This window comes from Equus asinus, unplaced genomic scaffold, assembly GCF_041296235.1.
Source record: "Equus asinus isolate D_3611 breed Donkey unplaced genomic scaffold, EquAss-T2T_v2 contig_589, whole genome shotgun sequence".
Lineage (NCBI taxonomy): Eukaryota > Metazoa > Chordata > Mammalia > Perissodactyla > Equidae > Equus > Equus asinus.
Genome location: NW_027225281.1, coordinates 123271 through 130994, shown reverse-complemented (window position 1 = coordinate 130994; position 7724 = coordinate 123271). Strand labels below are relative to the sequence as shown.

At 37.1% G+C, this 7724-nt stretch overlaps 1 pseudogene; it reads right to left on the bottom strand.

Moving 5' to 3' along the window:
* Positions 1-5016: 5016 nt before the first annotated feature.
* LOC139044092 (olfactory receptor 2L5-like) lies at positions 5017-5955 on the bottom strand (annotated as a pseudogene).
* Positions 5956-7724: the final 1769 nt, after the last annotated feature.

The following is a 7724-nucleotide window of genomic DNA, read 5'->3' as shown; positions in this document are numbered from 1 at the left end:
TAGAATTTCCCTTTCTGTAAATCAAACCTTGATAACTTAATATATAAGAAAACTCAATGCACACAATGTGCATTATAAAAGCATCCAAATAGAGACCATGTGCTTTAAAATTTGCATTTTCCTGTCATGAAACAATTGAAGAATGAATAAGAAATGAAAGATACGGGGCCAGCCCCATAGCTTAGTGGTTACATTCAGTGTGATCTATTTCAGCAGCCCAGGGTCAGTTCCCAGGCATGGACCTTCACCACTTGTCAGTGGCCATGCCGTGGTGCTGACCCACATACAAAATAGAGGAAGATTAGCACAGATGTTAGCTCAGGGTCTATCTTCCTCAGTAAAAGACAAGGAGAAGAAGTACAAGGTAATAATTATTGGTTAACAACTGGATGATAATAAAAATGGCTAAAAGGAGACATAATGAACAGTGAGCCAGGAACCCTGTGAGTTGAAGACAACTTGGGTATTTCTATCCTGAGAGACTTTATTGTCCAGTTTTTAAAATGATCTGGGGTAGATTCTCACAAACAATGGAGATACTGGTAGAATATTTGAATAATTTGTCTTCTTTCTATATTGCTCTTCCTAATGGTAAGAGTTTATGGGAGAAGGAATGGCCTTCTTCATTTGTGCAGACACAATATCTGTGGGAATTAGTTTACTACTTTCCTGAGCCATGGGACTACTGGAATAAAGAATTTCAAGGTCATTTCTAATAGCCTGGAGTGCTCAGTATTTGCTTTGACCTATTAATCCTCATTTCCAGATTTGTTGCCACGAAAATTTGAATTATCCTTGCTTTTGTAGTAAAGTTAGTAAGAGAGACTTTAATGATGCCATTAAAGGAAAGCAAAATTTGCCACCCCCAAATGTGCCTCTTTGGCATAAAGATCATTATAGGCTGGTTACTTTTAAGAATCAGCAGACATAGAACAACTTGTGAAAACTGGAGTAGAAGTCACCCTTTTGCAAGAGATATTTACATTTATGAGGGAAATTTCCATTTGCAAGGGTTTCTCCCTCTCTTAACCAGGTGGTGGAGGATGACCAGATCTCTAGAAACTCTTATCAATGGAGTAAAGTGGCAGCTCAAATCTGCAGAAAGAACATGCTCTTGTTTACTGTGCCTTTCCTGGTAACCTCCCCTAACTGCTCCTCCCCTTTCCCCCAACATCTTCGTCTTTAGCTAAAGATGATATTTAAGGTGAAGACTTGGCCATTTCAGGGAGCTGATTTTCCTGGGTCTTTCCTATCTATATAGCATGCATATGTTACGAAACTTGCGCTTGTTTCCTGTTAATCTTTCTTTTATTACAGGGGATTTTTTAGCCAGGAACATAGAAACATAGAGGAAACTTATTTTTCCTCTCCTACACCATTTACTGATACCAAAGGGCAAAATGATTCCATCTTGCTCTTGAACAAACTACATCCAGAGATATGGCATGGTTTCGCCTAGGCCATGGTGTTCCAGGGCAAAAAATTGATCCATATCTCCTGATTACCTCCCTTAGTCACTACTTGAAATAGGTAAGGAGTCTGAATTGGGAATCTCTGCTCAACATGACACTCCATCAGATTATTTCCACTGATGATAAATGACAAAAACAGCAGACATTCTCATCATTTTCCTGATTTGCATGATATTATTCCTCTCCTGCTCATTCATTCTACTCTTCTCAGGCCTGCCCTCCCGGGCATGTGCCCTGTTTGCTTGCATAGTGTCTCATGCTCAGAAAGGTTTCTTTCTTGGTTTAATGCTCTGTTGTTAAAACCTTGAAATTGTTAATAACTTTATCTCGGAGTATACACCTGAGCAGCGGAGCTAGGTTATATGGAAGCATTAGGATGCTAGTTTTTGTCCAGCAACAGCACCTGCACATGTGGGCTAAGGCAGCATGCACAAAGGGCAATTGGCCTGGCCTCCTCATGTGCACACACACATCTGTGTTCAAAGCACCACAGGACCCCAAGGGAGTAGCTGGGTTGAGACCTGGAACTTAATTGGTGGTAGCGATGAAAGCAGCAGCTACAGGTGTAACAACAATGATGGAAGTGGCCACTGCCCATTAGAAAGGAGAATCTCTGCCTGGCAGCAGCAATGACCTATGATGGGGGCAGGGGCTGACTTATCCTTCAGTCCCAGAGCCCATCCCTCTGTCACCTAAGAAATTATTAACTATCTCACCTGAGTGCCAGAACAGGAAATGCTAGGTAGCTTAGGAAGCAAACTTGCCAGTAAATTATTTTAAATAAAAGTGTACACATGAGGACCCACAACTAAAATATACAACTATGTACTGGGTGGGGATTTGGGGATAGAAAGCAATTTTTAAATAAACGTGTACGCATGGTCATTGCACTGAAGCATACAAGGGACTCACAGAATTCATCGAAGAGTCCAGAATCAATGGTTTGAAACTACTGCAACATTGCAAAAGAAACATCCACAGGATTAGAATTGTAAACAAAATTTAAAGGTAATTTGAGGATTTAAAATGTGATATGAAAGATTAATGAAGGAAAAGAAAACTCTTTCCCTTGAAGTTTCAAAAGCCAGTTATTAGCAACAACAAAAAATAGCATGCATTTCACTTGTAATTGAATATACAATGATAAAAGGAATAAACAGGCATTAGAAACATGAGGACACTTCGAATTTTTATACAAAGTCCACAAGTTACCAGAAATTTGAGAGGAATTATTAGAAAGCCATTGATTAAATTCAGATTTAAAATTAAATTTGATTTATATGAAATTGATTTATATGGATTGCTAAGTTGAATTTGATTCATAAGAGAAATCTTTTTAGAAAAAAATTCTCATGAGAATCATCAGCTCCACATGTAGTAAAATTTATATTTTGATACAACATCAGAAATTCAGTCCAAATTTTCACAACGTATAAGCATGCATAATAGCTTCGGTAACTTAAGCAGATGCTTCTCAAAATCAAAAATCATCAAAAGTTAATTGCATCTTAGCATTTGCCATCATTGACTGACAATATTTTCAATTATATTGATAACAAATGAAGTTCTTAAAAGTATAAATTTTGATGAAAATAAATTTGGAGAAAAGTGAGCCAGAAAAATATTATGACCAATACAGGCATTACATAATAAAGTATTACTATTTATTATATATAAAATCATGATACAAGAAATATTGTTTGTAATTTGTATTTCATTTATAGCTAATAAATTAATTTTGAAGGAAAAAACTTTGCATTTTAGGACCACTAAATCACTTTTTCGTGCTTCTAGAACAAGAGACCTCATATTTTCATTTTGTGCTGTGCCCTTCAAATTCTGTAGAGTATGACCTTTCCCCTCCCTGCCATACCTGAGATGATAAAGAACATTTGTGCAGTTATCACTGATGAGCAGTGGCAGCACTTCAACCGGGGGGAAGTTTACATGAGCTGAGGGATTTTTATTGGCCATAAAAGTGGGACTTGTTTAGGATAGTAACTGACCCATATTATCAGTGACTCAAATTTGTACATAGATATTGACTTTTCTCAACCTATTTCAGAGAAACCTATAAGAAGTAGTAAATGAAGAAGAAAATCTCATCTGAGATATTATCTAATACAAGAGTAGCAGTGGCTACTGTTACAAAAGAGACAACAGGTCCAGAATGGAGTCACTTGTGCTAAGTCCCCATCAACAAGCCAAGACATATACCTAACTTAATTACAGTTTCAACCTCTCCAAGGACTAGATTCTCAAACCACTCAGTCTGGAATTAACTGGTCAGCACTAGCGAGGTAAGCCACCTGATGGACCCCGCCATCCCCCAAGGGAAGTTGACCTTGCCTGAACCAATCAGCTCTTTTTAAGAATAACTTCCTTGTCCCACCTCCTTCTGACTATAAAGGTCTGTCTTTTTGTATAGGTCTTCAGAGCTTCTTCCTGTCTAGGTGGGATGCTAGAAGGGATGTTTTCAGATTCATGAATCATTGAATAAAGCCAATAAAATCTGTAAAATTTACTCAATTGAATTTTTTTTTTGAGGAAGATTAGCCCTGCACTAAGATCTACTGTCAATCCTCTTCTTTTTGCTAAGGAAGACTGGCCCTGAGGTAGCATCCGTTCACAGCTTTCTCTACTTTATAGGTAGGATGCCTGCCACAGCATAACTTGACAAGCAGTGTGTAGGTCCATACCCAGGGCCCAAACCGGTGCACCCTGGACCGCCAAAGCAGAATGTGCTAACTTAACCACTGAGACACCAAGCCGGCCCCCAACTGAGTTTGTTTTTTAACATTACTTAGGATGTAAACTTTGTGTGTGCAGAATGTCATGGGCGATTGTGGGAATGTCCTTGATATTCCTAATTCCCATTAATTGACAAAACCTTTGAAACACTCCTCTTAAAATTAACTTCACAATTTCCTTGACTTTTGTTAGCACCTCCAAGTTTTCATTGTTGATCCTGATGTACTCCTGATGTTAAATCACTTCCCTAGGATTCATCACCCTAAAAGAGACAAGAAAGAGAAGTCCGAATCCCTGCTGAAGTTTCAGCTAAGTCCCTGTAATAAGTCTCTCTAAATTGAAAGAAAGATTAACTGGTAAGTTATGGGTCTACCGTGAGAAGACTAAGAAGTCTTCTGAATTTCAGTTAGATCTTGACATTCAGGAAACACTTATTTTTCTGTTTTAGACTTATTTGAAAGTGGTAAAACTTCTATGCTGAATGACAATTTCAGTTAGACAGTTTCCATTTTCCTTTCCATGACCAAGAACCATTTTCACTGACAGCATATCAGCAAAAAATAAATGCATTTGGAAATGAATTTGAAGTTAATGTGAAAATGCACCATGAAGAACAAAGGATAAGGGTTGAAATGATTAGTTTATTGCAAAATAATTTTGTCCAGACATGAGTGATTTTCTTCTGCTCTAATTTTAGTTCTTGCACTCTAGGCATAAAATAATAATTCTAATTACTGTACACTGATACATGAACTTGTATCCAAGTCCTGGCTACACATGCAAAAAGCTCTGCCTACGTTTTTACAGCACAGATTCTCTGAATTACCCTTCTTAGGGCCCCCATCACCTCTCTGTTTCTCAGGCTGTAGATGATGGGGTTTAGCATTGGGGTCAGGATGGTGTAGAAGACAGCCAGAACCTTGTCCTCTGTTGGAGATCTGAGGGATCTTGGGTGCAGATAAGTGTAAACAAATGGAGCATAATAGAAAGTCACCACAGTGAGGTGAGTGCTGCAGGTCGAATTGGCCTTCTTCCTCCCTTCTGGTGAGTGCATGTGGTGGACAACAAGGAGAACCTGGCCATAGGAGCATGCAATACCAATAAAAGGCAACACGAGGAAGAGGGTGGTGCTCACAAACACTGTATACTCATAAACCCAGGTATCCATGCAGGCCAGAGTCAACATGGCTGGGATGTCACAGAGGAAATGGTTGATGGCCCTGGATTGACAGTACGGGATTTGGAGGGCTTATGTGGTGTGGGCACAAGAGTTGATAGAGCCCATGGTCCAAGATCCTATTATCATCAGCACACATACTCTTTTGCTCATATGAATGGGATAGTGGAGAGGAAAACAAATAGCTACATAATGATCATAGGCCATAGATGTCAAGAGCAGTGCTTCTGCAACTGCTAAAGTCAAGAAAAGGAAGCTCTGAACCCCACATCCAATGAAGGAGATAGACTTTTTTCCTAAGAAATAATTAGAAACCATTTTTGGAACAATGGTGGAGATGTAATTCAAGTCAATGATGGAGAGCTGACTAAGTAAAAAGTACATGGGTGTGTGGAGCTGGGTGTCCAGGAAGATGAGATGAATCATGGACAGGTTGCCAAACAGAGCCATTAGGAAAATGAGAACAATAAGAATGAAGAGGAACAGGCCAATTCTTGGTGGTGGAAACAACCCCAATAAGATGAAATCAGTGGATGTTTGATTATAATTTTCCATAGGGGAGCTGATATTATTTTTCCTAGAGTCAAACAAGAGAGTAAGTTAAGTACAAAACTATAAGCTATTTTTAACTTATTATTGTAGTCAGACTGTGTATTACATAAAATTTTATGGCTCTTAAATGAACTGAACTTATCCATTTGAAAGAAAAAAAATCTTATTTTCTAATCCAGACATTGAAATTTGAATATGCAAATATTTGTGGCCAAAGTGTTTTCTTAGAAATCCTTAAAATTATTTCAAAACAACATTTGAATTGTGACTTTATTAGGATAAGTGTGTTTTACTACCCTACACAGACTCACATATCATCAAAATCAGGTGTTGTATTCAAAATGTAAGCATAGAAAATATATGTAACTGTATACATTGTATAGTTCTAGTATCAATAAATGTTTATGACCCATAAGGGATGATTTTTCTTTCGTATTTAAGCCCTAAAACTTTCCTCTAATCCTACAGTAGCCTATCAGCTCATGTTGAGGAGTTATATTTATTTCTTAAATTTACTTGGCCAAGTAATGACAAATCTTTCTTGAAGTTAGATGTTTTCTTGAAGTTAGATATTATAATTTGGCTCATCTGTTCTTAAATATTGCACGAATCCTTATTGTTAAGTGCCACTTACACAAAGTCATTCTCTTCTGCCTCCTCACTCAAGTTCCGAATGCTGCAGTTAAAGAAGACCCTTTACTTGAAAATCTCTACACCATGCTCAGTGTAGCTTTCAGGACTTTGCTCAAGCTCTTCCAAATGACATGTTTTCTATCTCTCTGCTTCTCTAACATTTATATAACATCATACATTACTTTATAACACTTTGTCTTACTCATTCCTTTCTTCCCTTTGTTTTTCTTGTATTTAGAATCATTTCCAATCCTAGATAAGTATGTGAATTTAAGCACACGTATTTATCATCCCTCCCTCTTAAAACTCAATTATTATGATGATTAAGAAATAGACATGTTACAAATTAAAAGTCAGCAGGTGAGCAAAAGGCACAATGAGAGATGAAATAGTTGAAGACTCTGAAAGAAGGAATTTGGATAGAGAAACATTCAGTCACTTAAATGGAAAAAAGGAAATAGTACTCTGAGAGTCCTTCCTGGAGGTAGGAGGAGGAATTCTCCTCCAGAGACATTGTAAGTGAAGAAGCTCCACACAGTATGTAAAGTTCTAGTCTGGCATGTTATTCTAGAGTTGAATGCTACCAGACTTTTAAGGAAGTTTCCAAAATGAAAGAAGAAGATGAACAAATGTACATACATACACACACTTATTCACACACACTCTGCACGAATATACAGTGAGTCACACATCATTGTAAAAATGCAGAAAGAGAATGTACTTTTCAAAAATGGGAATCATATCATCAAAGAACTGTGACATATTATCCCACAAGATAAATATTATGAGACATGTAAAATAGTTTCAGGTAACAAGAAAGCCTCTTACAAATTAAAAACTATGAAACTGATAAAAAAAGATTGAGTGAAAATTTCAAAGACAAAGTGAAAATATCTATCAGAATGAAAAGAAAGTAACAGCAAAAGCAACAGAAAAAGATTGTCATTTTGCAAGGTAGGAGAATTAGAGAATTAATACAGGGAAACCAACATATGCTTATTGTCTTTCTTAGAAAGCACATAGTAAGATAATAATGGAGTTATTATTATCAAAAAAACATTTTTTCAGAATTGATATGTATGATACACCATATTCAAACAGCATGAACAAAACACAGAAAAGTAAATGAGAAATATTTT